The sequence below is a fragment of the Anolis sagrei genome, chromosome 1 (assembly GCF_037176765.1).
Source record: "Anolis sagrei isolate rAnoSag1 chromosome 1, rAnoSag1.mat, whole genome shotgun sequence".
Taxonomy (NCBI): domain Eukaryota; kingdom Metazoa; phylum Chordata; class Lepidosauria; order Squamata; family Dactyloidae; genus Anolis; species Anolis sagrei.
In genome coordinates this window covers 131,823,574-131,847,950 of record NC_090021.1, presented here as the reverse complement: position 1 = coordinate 131,847,950, position 24,377 = coordinate 131,823,574, and the positions used below count along the sequence as shown (strand labels likewise).

Here is a 24,377-nt window from a genome sequence, read left to right as displayed (position 1 = left end):
CTCCTGTTGATAGCTGCGGGTTGCTAAGGCACAAGGAAAAGCAGATTTACTCATAACAGCAGAGTCTTTTGCCATCTTAAAAGAACAGCAGGACAAAAGATACGAACTCAGGCAGAATGCTGAGGAGCACTTTCACCATAATAATAGGTTGCAAAGGTTCGCTCAGGGAAGTCTCTAATAGGAGACATAATTCGATGTTAGCAAGGTAAGGAATTGAGTACAAGGGAGGTGGGAATAAAAACTGGAGAAAGGAAAAGGAGAGAGAATGAATCCTTTGCATTTTGGGACACATGAACAAAAAGGTTCCTCGTACTTGGGGTATGGGTGGATGTCTTAATCATGCACCTACATTATTTCTTTCTGCTTTTTAAAAGAAAAAAGTAAAATAAAATCATAAGAATGTATGAGGGATAGAAAATATGTATAAGCATAAAAATAAAAGTAGATGCCAAAAGTTAATGTACAGTAGATTGTATTGAATATTATGTGTCTGTCGTAAAACAAACAATGTATAACAAATGTATTGAAATATAATAAAATTAAAAATATTTTTAAAGATAAAAATATTATTTCACAATTTTTTTAAAAAAAATGGGGGTGTTAAATTATTAGCAACTTCTGCCACCAGAAATTGATCACAGAACAATTCAGAAAAGCCGTTCAACATAAATAAATTTTATTTTTATTTTTTCCATGCCTAGTGGGCCTGCGAAAAAGCAAGAAAATACTGAAATGACATTCATCAAGAAAATAAAAAAAATATTTAAAATAAGAATGAGATTGGAACCTGAATATTTTTATTAGTGATGCTGGACCTGGAAAATTAAAAAAAGAGATCCTGTTTGCCTACCTAAGCACAACAGGTAGGATAGTGTACGCAAGGAACTGCGTACACTACGCGAGGAACTGGAGGCTTAAGGAAGTGCCTATGTTAGAGGAATAGTGAAACAAGGTATTAGAAATAATACCAAACCAAGGGTTACCCCAAAAACAGACGGATTGGAACCTAGTAAAAGTCTATTTAAAACAACTAAAATAGAGTTGAGAATATAGAAGTGGAACACAAAACAGAAGTTCTTGAGACATTTAGCGGTAAGAGACTGAGGAAAGTAAAGAGATAGAATAAAGTAAAGCAGATGAAGATAGAAAGGACCACCAGGGAGTAGATGGAAGTCAGTGACAAAATTATTTCGTCACTTTTTATTTTTGCATAGTTTTTTCTTCTTTTTCTCTTTTCTCTCTTTATATCTCTTTTTCTTTATTTTTCTTTTTTTCTGTTTCTTTGTGTATTGTTATTGCAAGTTTTATCAAATGTGAAAGATTAACCTTGTTGTTCACAATAAAAATTATTTCCAAAAAAAAGATAAATAAGAAGGAGTCTATGCATCACTCATATTCCAGACTAGACTGAAGCTGAACATTGTAGGCTTTCCATTTACTTTAGGAAAAAGTCGGAGCCCCCGGTGGTGCAGTGGGTTAAACCCCTGTGCCGGCAGGACTGAAGACCGACAGGTCGCAGGTTCGAATCCGGGGAGAGGCGGATGATCTCCCTCTATCAACTCCAGCTCTTCATGCGGGGACATGAGAGAAGCCTCCCGCAAGGATGATAAAAACATCAAATCATCCGGGCGTCCCCTGGGCAACGACCTTGCAGATGGCCAATTCTCTCACACCAGAAGTGACTTGCTCCTGACACGACAAAGAAAAGGAAAAAGTCTTCTTTGAGTGGATGTAAACATGTAAGATATGTCACAAAATGATCTTGGTCTGCTGGATAATAGAGATTAATGATCTTGAACAATTGTCATCAAAACGCTTGGCTGTTGCTACTCGCATCTTCCCTGGCTAGTGGAAATGAGCATTGGCAGCACTGGATTTATAAATCAACAAGTGGACCAAAAAAATTATTGAGTCCACACACTCCTTCAATATAATGACAGATTAACCATCATTCCCTAAGTTATTTTTAAAGAAAAAAAATGTGTTAACTAGCTTTACCCTGCCACGCATTGCTGTGGCCTATAGTAAGAGTTTTGAAGTCTCTGCCTGGCCTCACTTCCTCCTTTCTTCTCTCTTCCTTCTCTCACTCTCTTTCCCTCTTTCTCTCTCACACACTCCTTCCTTTCCCCTCTTTCTCTCTCTCTCTCTCGCGTCGCTCCTTCCTCCCCCTTCTCTTTTTCACCCCATCCTTCTTTTTCTCCCCCTCCCTCTTTCTCACTCTCTCACACACTCCCTCCTTTCCCCTCTTTCTATCTCTCTCTCGCATTCCCCCTTTCTCTCCTCCCTCTCTCCTTCCCTCTTTCTCGTGTTCCTCCTTCTCTCGTCTCTGCCTGGCCTCACTTCCTCCTTTCTTCTCTCTTCCTTCCTTCTCTCGCTCTCTTTCCCTCTTTCTCTCTCACACACTCCTTCCTTTCCCCTCTTTCTCTCTCTCTCTCGCGTCCCTCCTTCCTCCACCTTCTCTTTTTCACTCCATCTTTCTCTTTCTCTCCCTCCCTCTTCCTTACTCTCTCACACACTCCCTCCTTTCCCCTCTTTCTATCTCTCTCTGTTGTGTTCCCCCTTTCTCTCCTCCCGCTCCCTCTCTCTCTCTCTCTCTCTCCTTCCCTCCTTCTCTCGTCTCTGCCTGACCTCACTTTCTCCTTTCTCCTCTCTTCCTTCCTTTTTTCTGGCTCATACGCCCCTCTATTTTTTCCCTCCCTCCCTGGCTCTCTCACTGACATCTCCCTTCCTTAGGTAAGAATTTGGCTGTGCTCTCTCTTCGGCTTTCTCCCTCCTCCTCCTCTTGGGATTCCCACCGGAGGTTCTTGGAGGTGTGTGTGTGTGTGTGCGCAGCGGGGGGGGGGAGTGTAGGAGTGTTGGGTTGTGTGTGTGTGCACGGCGGGGGGAGGAGTGAAGGAGCACGGAGGATGGGGCGTGGCTTGCGCGGAGGGAGCGTTGGCCAGCAGGCCATGTGCGCGTGCCAGGGAAGTTGCGGCTGGGTGCCTGCACATGCTCAGCTGTTTTGTCGTTTTGTGAGTGTGTTATTGTGTTGTTTTTTAATTTGATTCAATTTGTTTGTACCTTGTGGGTTGTGGTAGGTGCATGGGAATTTTGGTTAATTTCTGTTGGGGGGGGGGGTTGAGTTTTGCTGCTCCGTTTAACGCCCCTTACAAATTTACAGATATAGATTCTGGCATCTTTTCTGACACCAATGAGAATTCCAGTATAATTGTTTCAACTAAATATTAATAACCCTATCAAAAAGTACAAGGTGGGGGAAAAGGAAAAGAAAGTGTGATAGCATATATTAGCATGAATGATAAAGCATTTTGTGACACTATGAGTTCCATAGTCTCTTCCACAGAAGTAATATCTTCAACAACACCAATATGTTAACAAGCAAAGAATGTCACTTCTGCTTCACTGCATCACAGTTTGCCAAAAGCCAGTAAGGTTGTTGTTTCTATATCCATATGTTACATTGGCTGACACAAAAAAGAAAGCATCCCAGTAGCAAAAATCAATAGATAGACTGGGACATTGTTTATCCCCACTGTTTTTGTTTGTTTGTTTTGAAGCAAAGCTATACATAGCAGATGGTTTAAGTTTGGCTGCTGTGCAAATGGCAATGACCTATCTTACAGATCTGCTTCTGCATACATTCCACAAGCAGAAGGCTAACATTTACAATTATGATGCATAGAGTCTCCATTTCAATTTCACTTCCAGGTAGTTGTGAAAAAGCAACATTCCCTCTGTGGTAATGACTGGTAGGTGCGAAATCCTTTAAGACTGTAAACCTAGGCAGGAGCCTGATGTTTTGTATAACTCCTAGTTTACAGAAATAATAAATACAGCCACAACAACTACTACGATTATCAACAATAGTACACAAAAATAAAAGGCATATCTGTCAGTAAAACCTAAGGATCTACAGATTTGAGAAATGTAGGCTATGAAGGAACCTGACAGACCATGAACTACCTTTAAAAAAATAGCTACTGTGTCTTGCCAGTGCTGTCTGAAAGAGAAAAATTAGATGTGTAAATTCTCCGACATAGTTACACTAAGGTTCATCCCACCTCAACTCTACAAAAGATTATACACAGTAAGGACCGAGGAATATTTTCAGCATAATAACAACTACTGATGCGTGAACATTCTCTTCTCATGCACATTAGGATGCTCATCCGCATACAAATAACCTCATTTTTAACCCAGGGAAGTTGACAATTTTAGCATTAAAAAATACATATTCTCCCCTCCTTTCCCCTGTCTCTCTCCGTCTCCTTTCTAGCTATGTCACACATTGTAGCTTTACAGCCTCCCAAACACATAGAAAATTGTTCTGTTGAAGAAGAAGTACAGAATCAAGGGGCTTATGTCTGACATGAAAATTTGTGGAGCGCAAATCCAAAGAGCATCACATAAATGCAACAAATATTTCAAGGGACAAGGGGATGATAAAAAGAGCAACATGGAAGTTTGGAGACAAGTAATAAAATGCCAGACTTATAAATCTCTTTTTATTCATCCTAACAAATTACAATGGCTATTAAATCTCAGTGAGGCTCAGTGGATTCAATTCCTTTTCTCAAAAGGAAAAAAAATAGTTTAATTGGGATGAAATGGTCATATCCAGTTAGGGAATGTATTGCAAAAGCTTACCTTTGGATCATGGCAGAAGCTGGATGTAAGCTGTTTTAGGCCAGGGTACCCAGAAAGGCAACAAAAAGTGTCCACCATATTGCCTATAATCCACTGGTTGCTAAGATAGGTGTTTGTCTGAAAGCACTCAACACATCTTATGTTCTTATACAGCAGTGTATAACTCACCACAAGTTAAGACACCTTAAATTGAACAACACCATGAAAAATACATCTCTGTGTTTTATAATGTTCAAATAAATTACTATAGAATGAGTATTCTATTTGAAAGGAAGGAATAAAGAGGAGGAGGTAGTACTCTGAATTTTTCTGAACCATGACATTGCAGAAGGTAAACAGCTACATATCCAATCCACCAGAGTGGTCAGATCTACTCTTCTTTCTCAGAGCAATGTGAGTTGTTATATCTGCCCTCCGTGAGGACTGACTATAATTTCCTTTCATTTTCCTCTGTTTGCAGGGTTTTTAGGATAGTTTTGGTTTTGAGGCTAGTGGTGATGGATTGTTTTTTCCCCTACTCAACATTGTCAAAAATACCTGAGGTTTTTAATTTGACTGCCTGGCAGCTCTCCTTGTCACAATAAATGAGCACTATGAGCCCAACAGGCAGCTACCTTGTCACAATAAATGGTTACTCACCACCACCACCACCACCACCCCCCCCCCCCACCTACCAGCGTAGAGAAGGAGAAAGAACATCCTGCTGCTGACAAGTTTCCGGGCCCAATTCAAAGTGCCGGTTATTATCTATAAAGCCTTATATGCTTTGGGTCCAACCTATCTTTGAGTTCACATCTCCTCGTATGAACTGGTGCAGGCCTTGAGATCTGCTGAGGAGGCCCTTCTCTCGGTCCCACCACCATTACAGATGCAGTTGGTGGGGATGAGAGAGAGGGCCTTCTCAATGGTGGCTCCCTGAGTCTGGAATGCTCTCCCTAGAAAGATTAAATTAGCCCCAAATTTCCAATCCTTCTGTTCGAGCCTTAAAACATGGCCATTTACATGGGCCTTTGACCTGGAATAATGTACTATGGTCATGTGATGACATTGACCATTGTTATTCAGCACTTTAGTTCATGTTTGAAGAAACCCAATGACCCACAAATATTTTTTAAATTTTTAATCTTATCAATTGGCATTGTCCATTGTTTGCATTCAGTCAAATTATGTATTGTTTTGATGATATGTAATTCTATTTTATGTGTGGGACCTTGAGTGCTTTGTTAGCTGCCCTGAGGCCCTTTGGGGAGATGGTGGTGGGGGTACAAATAAATTATTATTATTATTATTATTATTATTATTATTATTATTATTATTATCTTGTTGAACTTCCTGTGAGACCTGACAGATAAGGAGATGCTAACTCAACCTATCCAATGGCTATCTAATCATTCAAGGTCTTGCTCACTGAATGGTGAATACCCTCAACAACTGGGATAATTAATGGTCCCCTAGTGGTCATAGGTTGATAACGGGTCTCAGTTAGACCTTCATCAGGTTCCCCCCTCCTACACACACACACACACACACACACACACACACACACACACACGTCTTTACTCATCCCATGCTCAACTCACTTAAAAGGACCTTGTATAACCTAATCTTCTGTGTCTGATCTTGTTAATTCATGGTTGGCCATCAATAGAGAATGGTCTTTGCAGCCACAATACCACTTCTAAGCATAGAGGAAGAATCACATTGAACTTACTTGGTCTCATTTGCAACTGCCTTTTTGCCAGCATGAGATCCAAGGCAACTAATAACAATTCAAAATAAAGTTCAGCCAAAATCTGCGTATTGCTTTCTATAATATTTTCATGAGAAATTGTCTCTCCCTCAGCCTCTGGCCCCTTTCAATGGTGCTTATACACAATCCTTGGAACATTAATAATTCCTCTGTTTTGTTTTTCTGTTTTATAACCATTCATCTGTGTCTTACTTATAAATATTGAAACAATCTTTGTTTTATAGAAGTGGTTCTGCTTTGTGATGCATTTCACCCACTGTAAATGTCACAACCTTCATCTCTTATACTACCAAACAAGATGTTCAGTGACATCTTGAAAGAACATGAGTTGGAGGAGAAGGTGAGTGCAGTATTTCACTTCATACATAATGGGTGCACAGTTAGCATGGTTCTGAAAAATGCATGTCTACATAGTTGCTGACAATGTTGTTATTGTTGTTATGGCAATTCACTGTTTCCTTCACAAAATTGTGCAGTATGATAAACTTTCATCTCTTTGCAAGTAGATGGTCTCCTTGTCAAGTTGATGCTCTTACTTCTTGAAAGTTCAAAGTTAAGAAGGCGCACTTTAAGTATATGGCATTTCAAAATGCAGTTGTTGCACCCCAGCTGTGACGAGGACAAGATCATCCTCTAAGGAATTTTTTTTAAAAAAAAACTATAAAAGATAAAGCACAATAAAAAGTACAACTCAGGAGACAAATCCAGAAACTCCAAAGTTACCGAGGATAGGTGACATTCAATTTCATGAATCAAAGCACAGGAATTCAAAAACTTGGAACTGCACTTTGAGGCAATACAGTGAAACAAGACAAAATCCATACACTTGATCCAAATTATATCCAGAACTTCAGAACAAAATAGAGAACAAACCGGAACAAAAACCATGAATAAGTGAACAGTAATTAATATCCAGGAACCTGAAACTTAAACAAGCAAACATGAACAAGGCCCAATATCTAGAAACTTGAACACTTGAAGCAAAGCCATAGAACTTAAGAATTTTTCCCACTTGAAATGCACCAAAATAGCAACCGGAAGGTCCTCTGGAACAAGTCTGATTAGTTCTTTGAGATGAGGAGTCATTCTTGTCCTCTACATTGTTGCCTTCTCTTTTTAACCAACACATATTCCCTACAACTTTTGAAAGTTATGTCTATTTTAAGCACTCTCTCTTGGAGGATAAACATTTATTTTTAAACTTATTAAATTCTACCATTTGTAGTTTTGTAGAAAAGACACTATCTTCCAAATGTCTTGCAGAAAGGTCTCCTCATCATTTTGGACTGCATGGTAGTGAATCTTCTTCAATTTTTCACTGTTTTAGAGAAGAAGTGTACTCCAAAAACTCTTCAGGATGCATACATTCATTCTTGGAAAAAGGATATGAATCCTGCACACCTTGTTCTGTTAGGAAAAGTTGACTTTTCAGATCGTGGAAGTGGATGAACTTTCAAATGCTACTAGAAGTATCACATTTCAGTGGTCAACAGTAGCAGCTGGAGGTTTCTGATCTATGAATGAGTCCAGGGGAATGAAATGACACCTGGATCTTCCAAACATGTCAACTCCCCCCCCCCCCCCGAAGTTTCTTATTTTAAATTAGAGCTGTGCAAGAGCTTGAGAAAAAAAAATGGAAGTTTAGAGACATATCGGAGCTGATGACTATCAATTTGTACCTATTCTGGAGCATTTTCAACTCCCCCAATTTTATTTCAGGATACAAAATCACTCTCTGAAGTGCTTCAGACCAATCTGGATTTCTGGAAAAAATAATTGCAAAAAATCAGCAAGACCATATAAGGAAAAAACAAAAATGGTGTAGTATGGAGGATTATGGGAGACATGTGCTGTGCTCAAGTAGCTCTGATGTGAGACCTGAGATAGGAATCTCTTCAGCACTTTGCAATTACTGCTCATGCAGGGAACAATTAGTTGAGGTCACTTAAGTTACATAATAAATCTCTTATTGCTTTCCCATTCTAAGTTAGTGGAAAACAGTGAAAGGGAATGGTGAGGAATGGGCAGTTATTTGTCTAATTGAGTTCTTTTTTATTTACTTTTGTCTTCTTCAATTACTTAGTTAGCTTTTTATTATTAATTGTTCTATTATTAATTGTATTAATAGTCTGTGAGTGGACTATTAATAGTCTCCTCCTGCTCTAACTTTTTTTCTTGTTGCTTGTGTTCTTGTTGCTCTTGTTCTGAGCCACCACAGAAGAGGCAAATAATTGTTTGAGAAAGTAGGGGTCATGAGATTGCTACCTACCATCAATGTAGGCGGCATATAAACAGGGATATACACAATACTATGGCACTAGTAACTTGCTGTAACACTGAAGAAGTGGACTTGCTTATGCCATAAGAAAAAAATTACAGCAGTCAGACAATAAAACAGGTCCAAACTGCAGTGGAAGCTATAGGTCTCGCTCACATTTTTGTAAAGTATGCTCCAATCAACTCCTCCACTTTCTTATTTTGCATCACTGAATCTCACCTCTTTGTTTTGTGCTAGAGAACAAAGCAAAAAAGGGTAATTTTTTTCTTCATTTTTGGTCTTCCTTGGCCATTTGCTTCTAGGATGTTGCATTCAGAAATATCTTGTTGTCATAATGAAAATTTATCTTCATTATCATGGTAAATCCCACCGGCAGCTGAAGTGTAAGCCCATGAGGCACAGGGGGTCATTAAAGCCCCCCATGAAGGAGACCTGCTTTGGTTGGGGCAGGTTGGCTTCACTGGCCCTAAACACATGGCAAGGGGTGGAGCGGAGCTTATTTAAGGCTGGTCCACCCCTCCAGTACCTTCCTACACTCGGTTTGCACAGGAGGTGTCTGATCTTTTTATTTCATGGTGGGAGTTGAAATAACCTTCATGGGTGATCTAATTAAAGGACAGGGGAAAGGGAAATCCACATGTGTTTGTAGATCTGTGGGACACTTGAATGAGATGGGCAAGGATGTCTCATAACCAATAGTAAATGACAACTTCTCACAGTATAATGTTGGATTGAAAATACTTGTAGTTAATGGAAATAAGTGAATGTCCACTTAAGAGCTGTGAGTTCTCTGCAATTATTTAAAATACATTCCTCAGTTCAGATTCAAATAGTGAGGACCAAATTATATGCACCTACCTTGCATTTAAAGGTAATGTTACATCAGGTGATTGGTCACTGGAAGATAAACAGGGGCTTAAATTACATTTCAAATGCTAAGCCATTCAGCTCTCATAGAAACCCATTGGTGAAAAGGATAACCCGCTAATACTAAGAAAAACATAGTTGCTTTAGCATCTAGATAAACTTTAAGTGCATGTATTTTGCATATGGCTTTAGTTGATTACTCCCAAGATTCATATTAATCTGGAAAAGCAAGGAGAGCTGTGCAGCCATCCAGAACTCTGTGTATCATAATATTGATAAGAATATAGTTCTTAATTCCACGAGTCCTAGGTGTCAAACTACCAGAACCAACAAAGAGTTGAGGGAGAAGGACTAGTATAGTTACCAGTAGACTAATTTGTGAAACTTCGCTAGCTTTGTCTTTCAACATATATTTAACAGTGCTTTGAATTCCTTCCTTCCCTTCAAGCAAAGCTCAGCAACTTATCCGCTTAACTGTGAAAACAGAACTTGTTCAATAATGCACCCTTAGAATAAATCTTAGAGCCATTTTTAATTAACATCTCCTTTGACCTTTGCTTGGGAGATGATATGGTGAATGTCGTTGAGTGCTTATAAAGATTAAATGGACTGAGACTTGAATAATGGCAAGGATCCCTCTTCTTGCTGCAAGCAATGTTATTAAGAGTAAGCACATGTCACCAACCATTTCTTAGATATGCCAAATTACTTGCATTAGAAGGAGAAATGTAAAAAAGTCTCAATCTGTATTTCCTACACACACCACTTCCATAATTCGAAGAAGCTCCTTGCATTTAACTGGGAAAGCTGGTATGTGGACATCTAAGATAAATGATATATAGTCAGGGCTGGCCAAAAGCCATTTGTTCTCTGAGGCAGAGAAGCAAGCAATGTCTTGAAAGCCACCCAAGTTATGTTGGCATGAAAGGTAGGAAATGCCACAAATGTCCCTTCCTCTTCATATATATACCAGGAACAAATAAAATAAGTAACAGGATCATATAAGCATATCTGGGAAGCTGCACAATTGTTAATACTACCTGGAATGTAGGAAAGTCTAAAAGCAGCCCAGTCATAGCATTTTGAACCCAACGCTGTTATCTATAGAAAGAGCCAGCTTGACTATGGAAACCACTGGGTGACCTTGGGCAAATCACACCCTCTCAGTCTAAACAGAAAACAATAGCAAAAACCAAGAAAACATCACAGCGGTCTTATTTTGTGACTTCAAGTCAGTGCATTATTTGACTGAACTCCAACTTTCCTGTGACTTTTTAAAATGCGCTTTATACCCTTAAGTACGTTCTACAATGCACATTGGTGGCATGTGTTTTGTGGCAGCCACAGTTTTGAGTCATCTCGAAGCTGCATTTTAGTGTCAGTGTAGATGGGGACTGAGGGCCCTTCCACACAGGCCCAGAACCTCTGATAGATTGTGGAATAACCTGAGGCATCCAAATGACAATGCAGATTAATCCGGATTAATCCGGAGTAAACTAGAATTTCCCAATTTATTTAAGATTTTAAAAAAAACCTGGAAAGATCTGGACCTTGCTGTTGGACCGCTGAGGATTGACTCTCGGGACCACCTTCCCCATTGTCATCCTAGTTCTTCGGGCTCTTACAGACCAAAGGAGAAGCATGGCACCTGCATCCTCCCTTCCCAGCATCCCTTTTTCTCTCTAAATTTACCGGAGGGAAAAGAGATAGCTCCCAACACATTATTTAGACACATCAAGAGTTTTCTCCAAGGGGTTAGAAGGTGCAGCCAGGCCTTCACGTAAGTTTAGAACAAAAATGGGAGGGGGGGTTGGTTAAATGTTCCGCTGGGTTGACCACTGGTTGATCCAGGAGGGCGTATAGCAAAATCCCGAGGTTTGGGGCTGCTGTGGGACCCTAATCCCAAGATGAACTGGGATTTAAAATCCCAGCTCCTCTTTGGATTTGGGCCTGTCTGGAAGGGCCCGGAGTCATGTATGGCAAACATTCAGCTACAGTTCAGTTAAAACCACAGTTCTTCTTAATCTTGTTTTTCCATGCAGGAATGAATAGTTAATGCGACATTTCACATAATTATGACTTTTCATATTTCAGGACATTTTGTGAATATTTATTTGTGCCAGAAATGTTGGGATTGCCAGTTGTTTCTTTTCCAGAAGTCAAATTTGAAGAGAATGAGGATGCCCCTAAAAGAAAAACATTCAAATGGTTGACTTTTCCTTCACTGTGATTTCTTGAGATATCTAGGAATATATATATATATATACACATACATACATATATACATACACACACACACACACACACATTCTATATATATTGCAAATAAGGATATTGAAAACAGTGGGACTTACTTCTCTATAGTGAGAAAACGGAGACCCATATCCATATATACTTGGCTCACCTTATTAATAATTGAATATTACAGAGCTAAACTGAAACTACTATGAAGTCTTGAAATATCCTGACACTTTTGCAAATGGATGTTATCGTAGTATTATACATTAATTGGTAAATCTACTGATTTGAGCTACAATAGAGATAGTTTAATAAGTCTAAAATCACGCAACACCCCAGTCTAATAAACCAATAATTTAGTTATGTACTTTACTAGATCAACATGGAGTTATGGGTGGAGGCAGCACAGGTGCATCACAAATAGGACTTTTAAATTATTCTAATCAGGGTTACAACCAACAGCTGGTTATGTGCAACAATGATGAAGTTTGGCTGCTTTATCGTGCCAACAACAAAGACCATGTAGGCCAGGAAAACAGAAATTAGCTCCTAATTAAACTTGGTTTGAATGTTGAAAATATTAAAGTTCACTGGATTGAATCCGGAGCTGGTTAGACCACCAAGAATTATACATTCATCTTGTGAATGACTAATTTTGGCAGTGCTATCTCTAAATAGGCCTACATAGAACTGCTTAACCTGTATTCTTAGAATACAGGTTATAAAAGAAACATGCATAACAGCCTCACAAATCGGAAAGTAGGGAAGATAACAGAATGTCATTAATTGACCATAACAATAAAGATTGACTGAAATGGGCGGGGGGATTAGTGAGAAAATGCTGTTCAGATTTAATGATGATAGACTAATAAAAATCTAAAATGAATCAGCATGAAAGTTGATTGCAGCGTGATGGCTGGGCAGATTAACCAGCACAAAGAGAAGTTAAAATATTACGATTTATTATACACAAGAACTTTCCAAACTACGTGTATTGCGTTTTGCTGATTCCTTCCAAGCATAAACAGATCAGGGTTTCTCACCTCTTCCATTTTCTTTTATGTCTGACATAAAACTATAGAGTGTGTGAGCAATTAGGGCTGTACAAGAGAAAAGAAACAATAAAACGTGGGCGGACAGGTTCCCTTAGGAGCAAGGTTTCAGACTGATATGAATAGACCCACAAAATGCAGTGGCTGATACAATGAAGTAGAGATAAACCATACATCCAGGACTGATTTCCTGACATCACCAGCCACATCCATGTGAAATCTCAAGCAAATTAAAAGTAAGTCCTACCATCTCATTAAATTGAGAGGAGAAAGTATGAGAGACTAATAATAATAATAATAATAATAATAATAATAATAATAATAGGATCCAATTGAAAGAAATGGTTTTAACCTGGTGTCAGTCTCCTTTAATGTGAGGGGTTTTGGACAGGGCAGGGGATCTCTTGGTCTTGGATATTGCTGATTAAAAACCAAAAGCCATACAGACCTAGTGATGAATGTAAGATAAATATATTGCCAGCTGTGAGTGTGAGTGTGATGGGGAGGCAGAAAATGAAACAGGACTGCTGACGATAGAAGAGGGGCGATTCTCTTCACTTAAAGAACAGTCTCCCATACAGCATGGTAAAAACGGAGAGATCAAACACAACCCAACTCAAATGTCACAAAAATCCTTGTTGTATCTGGGAAGAACATAAGTGGGTCTTTACATCTATAGCTTGAAAGTTTGTGCTTTGCTTTGACATCTAATTCACTGCTCTGGATTCCAAATATGAAGGAGTCAGATTTGTAGTTAGAGAAACAGACCTTTCGGTCTTGCTGCTAGGATCCCATTCAGCGACTTCATCAAACAGAGATCCATAAGCCAGGGGACAGAGAAGGAATTCGTGGAGCAGCAGGGAAAACCATTGGGCAGTACCCTGCATTGCCACATTACCATCATATGGCATTCTCCATCTGCCCACAACTTAGTCCCCAGCTTTTTGAATGAGAATATGGTAGAATATACCAGGATGAAGCCCCTCTGGAAGTAGCCCTGTGTCATGTGACGGGCTCTGTTGGGCTCCGTCCTGACTGTGTCTTGGCAGCATCCTAGGACAGGGGAAAAGCCTCGTGTGAGGAGGTCATAGATCTCCTCCCTTTGTAGCTTCACAGAATGCACTGAGTGCTCCATTCTCTTTGCCAGTATCATTTAGAGCTTTCTTCTTTTCTAGCTGTTTTATTTCCAATAAAAATAGGAGGAATAATCACCTGCAGTGGATCCAGGGGGTAATTTTCTGTGGCTTACATCCTCTGGGATATAGAAGATTTAAAAAAAAAAGAAAAGCTAAAAGCCAAAATGAGAAACAAAGGGAGAAAGGGGTAGAGTACAGGGGAATTTCCAGTTTCGAAGAAATTGTCATTTTTATGTTAAACAGTGGAGGAAGCAGGTCAGGAGCTATGTTTGTAAGGTGAATTGCCTCTTCTTGAAGCTGGAGAAAAAGAAAGTGCAAAAGCCATTAGGCAGAGATCTACAGGTCTTCATGATTCACAACTCATGGATGTATCAAATTAGAAATAACTTAGGGCAGTGTCGCAGGCACTTTTAATATTCTATTGATGTAGCCAATTGCCAACCAGAGAATGTTTATGCCAGTAATACCCAGAATATTAATTTTTATGCTTTTTAAAAAGGAGTCATTGAGTGTGAAGGCAAAAGAGATTATTATTTTAATAAATGCACATATGTTTTATAACATCATTTCTATTAGAATCCTGGTTGTGTGAAAAATGACGATTGGTTACAATTGCTTAGCTACTAGCTATTTTTAACAATTCCATTATCATGCACCACTTTGCATTAAATTGTGTTTGATATTTAAGGCTGACTCATTCTTTACCTCCAAACAAAAATAAACTCAGTGGACCTCAAAACAGAGTGACAGTTAGCAAAATATCTTCAGTCCATTTGAACAGCATCATTCCTAAAATCAAGTGACAGCACGTCAGTTTTGGGGTATCTCAAATTCATCAGAGCAAGAAAGGGAAAATTAGTATATCCACAAAAAGTTTTGAAATTATATATATTAAGGGGATTTTTTTTTTTTTTTGCTGAATGCACAAAAGCATTAAAGTGATGAAGGTGTATATTTTATATTGATGATGTTGCTCCAGGTCAGTATTTATCCCAAGCTGCAGATAAAGTTGTATTTCCCTGGAATATTCAGGTTTTCAGTCAGGACATCAGGACAAGACACAGGTCCTCCTGGTCAGTCAAGAGGCCGAACAGGGCATAGAGTTACAGCCTGTGTTGGATGAGGTTACACTCACCCTGAAGATGCAGGTTCACAGCTTAGGTGTGATCCTGGATTCATCGCTGAGTCTGGACCCCAGCGACATACAGGGAACATACCATCCCCTTGCTGTGTCAGCTCCACTGGCTGCCGGTCCACTTCTGAACTCAATTCAAAGTGCTAGTCCTGACCTATAAAACTCAGCTTATTTGTCTGTGTGGGAAAAATACTGTGTGGGAAAAAACCAGTGTGCTCTATTTTTAATGTGATTATTATATTGAAATATTTTAAACTGTTTTATCCATTTTTTAAAAAAAACTATTTAATGCTTTTCAAATTTTTGTAAACGAATATTTCACTTTATTTATTTATTTTTGAAATTATTGTAAGCTACTTTGAATCTCATCTTGATACATTCAATTAAAATAGGTGACTACAAATGTAGCATAAAAATATGGTGTTTTGTTTTTCAGTTGACTTTTGCATATAGGTTAAGTTACTGCTACAGGTGGGATTATTGTTTCATCTTTACTGTTGTGTTTTTAATCCATATTTATGTTTACATTTGTTTTTATTTGAATGTTATTACTACTAGATTTTTCCAAGAAAGGCATGATATTGAATACATTTAATAGTTCTATTTTCTCTATATACATCAAGCTGGTTAGTTGCTCTCCATTCAATAGTATCAGCAAACTCAAATATAGTTTCTATTACTTTAATAGTACATATTTGTATAATCTTAGTAGGGATTTGATTCTTCACTAAGGATGCATATACAACACAGTCAAATTAATGCAACTTGACATCACTTTAACTGCCATTGTTCAATGCTATGGAATGATGAAAGTTGTAGGTTCTTCAGGTACCAGCACTGTTGGACAAAGGAGACTACAAACCTTCTCAAACTCCCATGATTCCATACCATTGAGCCATAATTGTTAAAGTGGTGTCAAACCGCATTAGCTGTACCCCAGATTGCATCTTTTTATTAGTCAGAGTTCTTCTAGTAAATATTTCTTGAAACTTAAAAATGTGTTTCTAGAAATTTTTGAATATTTTTATTGTTCTTTCCATTCTTTTTGTGCATTCTATATCAATAATTTTTCCAGGGAAATGGTTCATTTCATTTGTAGCCGAAATACTCCAAAGCAACCTGCTCCTAAGCTTCCCTGGATACTGCATAGAGTCTCTCAAATCCCTTTAGGAATCCAGATGGGCCAACAGTGTATCAGGACTGTTGGCATCATTTACACTGTCTTGCCTGTCAAAAGTAGGTCCCTGATAGAGCCCTTCTGGTAATATTGCTTTTGATGATATCGTAACAAGACACCCAATCATGTTATCACCAAAGTGACATTGCTAGCAAGACTCTACCAGGGAACTGCTTGGAGCTGCTTCTAGCCAGTGAAATAGCAGTGGGTCTTTTTGATGTATAGATATTGGATCACCCTGGATCCAGTTCAATCCAGATAATATCTGCTCCTCAAAAACACCAGGGGCACTCAGGAGTTTCCTGGAAGCTCCAGAGAAACTTGTGGTTCTCCTGGGTGGAAGCAACATTTATACTTTGGAACTGGTTGTACATCATGTGCACTGCTTGCAGTGTGTTCAAGGTGAGACATTTTTATTTTTCCTGTGTAGACCCAAACCTAAAATTGTTGTGTTGTGGGCAGCCTTTCATCACTGTGGAAGGTGGTAGAATACAAAACTCCACAGTGACCAAAAGAAAAAAAAACATACAAAGATTTGAAGTGGACTTATGTATATCACAAACACTTTGATTCTTTTAATTTTATATTGTCCGTTCACACTGACAAAACCAAATATGTATTACTATCCCCCTTTCTCAGTCTATATAAACATGACACGACCAAAAAAAAGTCTATATAAATGCTTGTGTGAGTTTCAGCCCCAGGTAACAATGGAGACTGTGGATGTGATGCAAGTGCATAAAATGTTTTAAAATTGTTGCAGATCTTCAGAGAGTTTATAGCATCTCTCCTCAGAATGAGTGCTTTAAAAAATTTATGATGATACATTGCAAGTGAGACTGGCTTTGCTATGATAAAACAAAAGATGACAGTGTATTCAAGTAACTCTTTGCACTGCGTGTATTAGTAATATTTCATACATCCAAATGTAGATGTACTTACAATTCTCATTGTGTCTACGTGGCTTGTCACAGGCTATTTTTTTTCAACAGCCAAATGGCAAAAGACAAGTAGATGATAGCATTACATTACATTATGTAATAAAAGAGAACCTGGTGATAAAATTCACTGAAGAAGATTTTATCTGTTCTAGTTACTAGTTTTGTTTTATAAAATGGCAAACATTCTGCACTGACTTCTTTGCAAATGTTTCAGTTGAAAGCATACTGCACTCATCTGTTTCTACAGCCTTAAAATAGAATTGGGAATGTTCCTGTTGAAACTTATGAACACCATCCATTACTCTTTGCTATGTCCGCTTCCATCATTTTGATATGCAGTGGACCCCTTCCCCTGATCTATGGACTCCAGAGTTTCCACTGATCATGGGTCATAATATATTACACATAAAATGGCAGCAACGTGAATATGGGCACACTAAAGCATCCATACTTATCACCATTTCATAATATGGGATACAATAATCTACTTTTTTGACATTTGAGAATGGATCCTGGAAGTGAACCCTCTGGAGCCTGAAGACCCCTTGTATTTTGTTTTCATAATATGTTTTTGGCTGTGCTATATCATACATACCTATCTCATTTTTCACCCATTACTGAACTCATGAGGCATAAACCTACTAAAACAAAACATTCAGCAATTGATTGTGCTTTCTCAGAGATATTTTTAAAAGAATACCAGCCATTGCACAAGAACACACAGCTTTCTGTCTCTACTTTGACTTGGTGCAGGGGAGCTATCTGATGTATACATAGTGGGTAAGCCTTGATTTCTATTGTATATCAGTTGCACAACTATGGGTGTCGTGTACCAGCAGGGGAAGAGACACTATCTATACCACTGTGGAAAATTCCTCCACATTTATGTGGAAAACCAGGAGAGTTTTGAGTTTCTTCCTTATCTCAGGGACCTTCCAGTGATGCTTCTTGTTTCTCCCTCTTCAGTGTAAGAACTCTGGTGACAGAACTGTAAGAATCACACATCTTCCAATAGTATGATGACAGTTCAGTCTGAGGTCATATTGCCTCTTTTAAGGCTATACATCTTCCTCCAATGGCTAAAAAAATCATTTCAGTGTGGTCCCATTAAAGTTGAGTTTCTACGTAGACTGTATATTAAATTTCTACATAAGGTATAGTAAAATATAGATATAAAGTGTTTCCAAGTTTCATAGTATACAATACTCCCATCTAAGCACACTTGGGAAATGACTGAGATTATCTTATTTTTTTGTATGTGCATCCTTGCCTACATACAACCTTATTACTAAGCTTCAGGCCAATGTGCAATTATAATTTTGCATCTTAAAAAAAGTGAGAGAGAAAGGGGGGAGAGTCCATGATGACATACAAAACGGAGCTTCCCTTTATTCATTTCACAGTGGAAATCTGAAATAATTTGATACTCCAGCATAATGAAGGTTTCTTGGAGCTTGAAATGGAAGAGAAGAAAGAACAGCATAAATCAGCTTTCTATCCATTTAGTGGAACTCCTTTCCGCTTTCTTCATTGATTGATTTCTTGCTGAAAGTTGGTCAGCTGAATAGGTCTGACATTGGTCAAGTAAATAAATCAAGAGAAAACTGCCACAAAACTGCTAGCCCACTGCCTAGGACTGCTTGGCATGATGCTGTGGTGACAATGTCTCTTCAGTTGCAGTCTACCAACCATTTTAGAGCTCAATTCGAAGTATTGATATTGACCTTTGATGGCCTATAAAGGCAGGATCCAGAGAAAGAACAGGGTGAATATTTGGAAAATGTATTGATTTTATTGGATCTTCATTGCATTTTAAAATGATTTCCCAGAGTTCAGGTTTTTAACTTTTTTATCTATGCAAAAAGTGCATGATGTACAAACTACTTTTCCCACAAAATACAGCTCTCATTCAACAAATAAATGTATCATAAGAAGAGATAGACAGATAACAAGAAACGGAGGTACAGGGCATTCTGATCTCTTGCTCAGTGATCATTCTGCAGTATCCAACGCAGTCTGCCTCTTGCTCGGATCCACAGCTGTTTCAATACATTGAGATGTTTTGGTGCTAAATTCATAAATACAGTAATTACTACATAACGTTACCATGTATTGAACTGCTTTTCCTGTCGATTTGTTGTAAAACATGATGTTTTGGTAATTAATTTATAAAATCATAATGTAATTTCATGTTTAATAGGCTTTTCCTTAATTCCTCTTTATTATCCAACATTTTTGCTTATCCAATGTTCTGCCAGCCCATTTATGTTGGATAAGCGAGACTCTACTGTACCTTGATTTTTTCTATAATTGTAGCAATGCAGTAAACATTTAACTGTGCAAGAAGAGACAGAGGCTGGCACAAGCCACCACACCACTACCAATGGATGGCAATATCCTAAGTTTACAGCTGAGAAAAAAATACTTTTCTGGAATCATCTAGAGTCCTTAGACAATGTGTATATGACTTAGCAGACACTTCGAAGTGTAATCCAAATAAGAAACTTTTGCCACTTTAGTCTGAGTTTTTATTTAGAGGAGGCATACAGCCTCCAGTTCTTTTGTATAACTCTCACACATTTAGGGATGGGAAAATATTAAAAAATAGTCCAAAATATTTGAAAAATGATTCTCGCACATAGTTGTGCAAATCTTCTATGCAACATTTTGGGCAAAGAAAATATCTGTTCCCTATGCACAATATGCCATTTTTTGTACAAAAATGTCTGGCACATTTTTTTTCAGAATAGGTATTATAGGTGAACAATCTCCAAAAATTGCACATTTTTCAATGACATTCTCAAAGGAAAAATAAAATTACTCATTGCCACCCTCAAGAAGAAAATTAGTGAAAAATAACACCTTTACAAGCATTTCACTGTGAGCCATGTCCTAGTTTCTTTCTAATTTATATTTATTTATATTGCATCGTTCTTCGTACTGAGTTTAAGTCAGGCTTCACTGGGAATATGGAAGAATCAATATGCTTCTTTTCTTTCCTTTTTGGCAAGTTTTAAATATGAGCTCAGTGTCTGCCTAGACTCCACAAGTTGGAAGGGGCAGAGAAAATCCAAATTACCTCCTTTGTAATAACTCTTCAAGAAATGTTTTATTCAAAAGAAAGCCAATGAAGGAAGCACTGTTCTATAACAGGTACAGAACAACTTGTTCTAATCTTATTTTCTCAGTTGGCTAATGCCATCTTTAAGCTGATCAAAAGTAAGTAAACATAGTGGCAACAAAGGCAAGAAGGCGAAATATGAATGCAGCGTTAAATCAATATGCCCAGTGCTACAATTCACTACCCTTTAATTACAGGATTAACAAAAGTGCCTAACCTCACTAGAAGTACACGCTCTGGCCCAGAAAGAACACAAAAGCTCTTTTTCTCTGCTGTCTTATTGTTTTATTTAAAGGCACAGTCAAAACACAGTTAGTTTGTTCCTTGAGTGTATGGATTCAGATTCATGTCAACTCTGCAACACATTTGGTAAGCTACTTAACATTTTTATCAATATCTGATGACAGAGCCAAATATAGTGGTAACTATAGAGAAGACCTTGGTTCTGGTGTTCTTCCCAGACCTTGGTTCTGGTGTTCTTCCCAGACCTTGGTTCTGGTGTTATTTCCAATTGTTTTAATATTATGTCAGAATTATAGCAAGGAACAGTTTTTCCTCCTTCAATGCCCCCATAGATTTTTCAGAATTTTTTCAGAAATTCATTCCAGATTGTTCTCTTATTTGTACATGGCAATCCCCACCCCACCCACTATTTGCTCATTCCTAGCCATAGATCACACTGCCTGCTATTTCTAAGTCTCTTCCTTTTAAGCATGTAGTAGATATGTGATATTCAGGATAAATAGCTGCTGTGCTTGTAAACTAATTTTCACATTTAGGTAGCAACTTGCAGAATTTCTCATCACTATGAAAGCTAGAGCAGATGGGATTTACAGTGCAATTATTCTGAAGAAACTGGCAGGAAATAAAAATGGATTATATCTTGAAGTTTTAGAGAAAATCAAGTCCGGCATTAAATTAGAACCAAAGATAACTAGACTGAGACCATTGTACTTTGAACATATCATGAGACTATGGATCTTTTCAGACGGACCCAGATTCGATGGCAGAGATGGGTTTTTTGTACTTTTGCCATGGAGCCTGCCAGCTCCCATCACACACCAGAAAAGTACTTCCAGGGTGGCTCCATGGTGAAAGGGGGGAAAAATCACCACCACTGCCAAAAAATTTGCCTGCAATGCATGGCAGGAAGCTTCTCATTTTTCCATAAGGAAAGATGGGTTGGGTGTGCTTACAGAGGCTTCGCCTGCATGATGGGGTAGTGGGGAAACTAGAATAGTGTACGGCGCAAGGAGGCAGGTCCCCATTCTCCCTGGGTGAGAGCTGCCAACATCACCAGGATTTTCAGTAATATTTGGCAATTCCAACGCCACATGTGAAGAAGTCCTAGGTGACTAATTGGAAGAGAAGCTAATGGTTGGTAGGCAGAAGGTACTTCTCTGCAGGTGGGTAGATTCAATCAAGGAAGCCATCACCTTTAATTTACAAGATCTGAGAAGGCCAGTGGATTATCTGCTCTTGGAGGCCTCTCATTCATTTTGTCATTAAAAGTAAAAGTTGATTTGATGGCAAGCAAACACAATAGCCTTAAAGCAATTTTACATTAAGTCTAGGCATATACATTTTCATTTATTTCTGTCTCCCATGTAGGAACAAATAATTTCAATCCCTCTTCCTGAGCAAAACTTTTCTGCTTGTAAATTTTTCAATGATGTCTTCCATTCTGTCCCAAGTGAAAAAACGTTTTACGGTGGTGCTTCAATGTGTTTAAATCCTTTTCCCCATAAAAACATTAATGCCTCATTGAAACATTTTCCCCCATCAAGGTGAATATTTGATACATCCCTAGGACAACCTTGACATAAAAGCAAAATAGACAAATGAAAGTTGATTTAGCTTGTATGTTTTTTAAGGAGCATCATTTATCACTTTAGATATCTTTTGATGAAGAAACAACTTGCTATGAAGCTTTGTTGGGCCCTGCTGCAGGAAAGACCCTGGGGCCTGAGTATTTACCATCCAACTTTGCTGCCTACTCAGCCCTGGGCTTACCCACAAGGAGACCTGTAGCCACACCCTCATTCCAGCCAGCTGACCCAGCAGCCTCCAAGAAGAAAACATAAAAGTACTCTTTTTTACTATTGTCCACTCAAGTTTTAAGTATTCAATTATCATGTCAGTATGTGGGTTGATTGGTGAGAATATGTTATGGTTTTTTTTTATTGTTTTATGATATTGTTTTTATAAATTTTACTGTGCTATGTTTTAATTCTATGTTTGACTGAGCTTGTCCCCATGTAAGCCGCTCTGAGTCCCTTTGGGGAGATGGTGGTAGGATACAAAAATAAAGTAGTAGTAGTAGTTGTTGTTGTTTGAAACACAACAATGTCATGAATGACTTTTCAATAACTTTGAAGCATAGGTTCTTTTTATTGCAATTTCCAGTGTGAGAAGGTATATCAGATTACAGAAAAACATTTAGACAAAGAATGACATTGGACATACAGACATACAGATTCTATGCAACTACATTGGATTTACAATTACGTTAACAAACAAACAAAAGGGAATTACATTTTTACTCAACATTCAAACACATGTGCATGCGTTCATCCACATGCATCCAAAATATTACCATATCCTTTTCTCGTTCCTTGGAGAAGCACCTGTTAGGCCAGACCTTGCTTTCCTGCAGCATGCCAACATATAGTTCCATAACTTCCATAATGCCAAACATCAAAACGGCAAAATGCCAAAACTTCTTTCCCTAGGAACAATGCCAAGGACCAGATCTCTGTTTTCCATACAGCTGAACCTGACTCCCTGCACAAAATCAAAGACCCCAAAAGTGCACTTTTTCCTCTTCCCTTGAGAAAGAAGCCCCAAAGTGACCAGACCGCTCCCGTGCAAATCTGCCACTATCCATAGGTACACTATCTCTCTCCTTCCCATGGAGCAGAGCATAGCGGATGAACCAGATTCCTCAGGTCGGTCACACCTTGAGCATTATTAGACTGAGTCTTTTATAGGAATATTCTGTTGATGTAGTCCCAAAGTTGTAAATTAATGATAGATGTCTTCCATCCTGGCTCCATCTCAGTTTCCTGGCCAGATTTTGATCTTCTTGATTGGTGTTGATCTTATGTTGACTTGCTTCTTAACATAAGGAATGTTTCAAACATTTCTGTTATCACTGTCCCAATTCTTATCAGAGTTTACTCTTCAGATCTCATTAAAAGGTTTTGATCACAAAGCAGTAAGCAGGTAGTTAGTCATTGCAGGTCTTAATATTATACTGGTGCTTCCAAAATTATTAACTCCAACCACACATCCTTCCATTCATTCCCACACATCATATTAAATTCAAATTTGTCAAATCTGCGCATTTAATTTCTTGTGACAACAAGATTAGTACACAGCAAACAAGATCACTATGCTAGTTGTTGTATTGGATCATGTTGGACACTTCCCAAGTGTCTAGGACTATGTGATGAGTAGGTATATAATTCCCGCATGATTGCTCCGCCTCAAAGTTCTGTCATTGGAGTATACGTCCCCCCTCATGGGAAAGCTTGCTTCCACAACTCCCGCTGGAATGAGCCCTCCTCCATAAATTACCTGCTTCCCTCTTTTATCTTGCCCGACTTTTTAATTAGTTTTAATCAGTTTGTCCTTTTGATTACTACATGTTGCCCGTCCATTATTATTGTGCCTGTGCATATTCTTTATTTTTCATATTGTTATGTATTCATGTGTGTTATATAACTATGATGTTATTGTTTATTTTTCACATTTTCGGTTTGTGTTTTTGGTTTTTCTTTATTGTATTTGTCATTTGGGCTTGGCCTCATGTAAGCCGCTCCGAGTCCCCATTGGGGGAGATGGTGGCGGGGTAACAAATAAAGATTATTATTATTATTATTATTATTATTATTATTATTATTATTATGTATCGTGAATAATGCATGCAGATCGCAGTAGGGTGATGGATGGCAATTTTGTCAGTGCCAATTATGTTTACGTCTTTAGGCACTGCACCCAGTGTGCCGATCACCACTGGGACCAACTTGACTT

General features: G+C 38.4%; 1 long non-coding RNA gene across 1 annotated transcript in view; it reads left to right on the top strand.

Moving 5' to 3' along the window:
* Positions 1–20,642: 20,642 nt before the first annotated feature.
* The window catches only part of LOC137095906 (uncharacterized), a 23,798-nt gene continuing 20,063 nt past the window's right edge, over positions 20,643–24,377 (top strand). Inside the window, exon 1 of the long non-coding RNA XR_010909053.1 lies at positions 20,643–20,711. This is a non-coding gene — a long non-coding RNA (uncharacterized lncRNA). The remainder of the gene's footprint in view (positions 20,712–24,377) is intronic.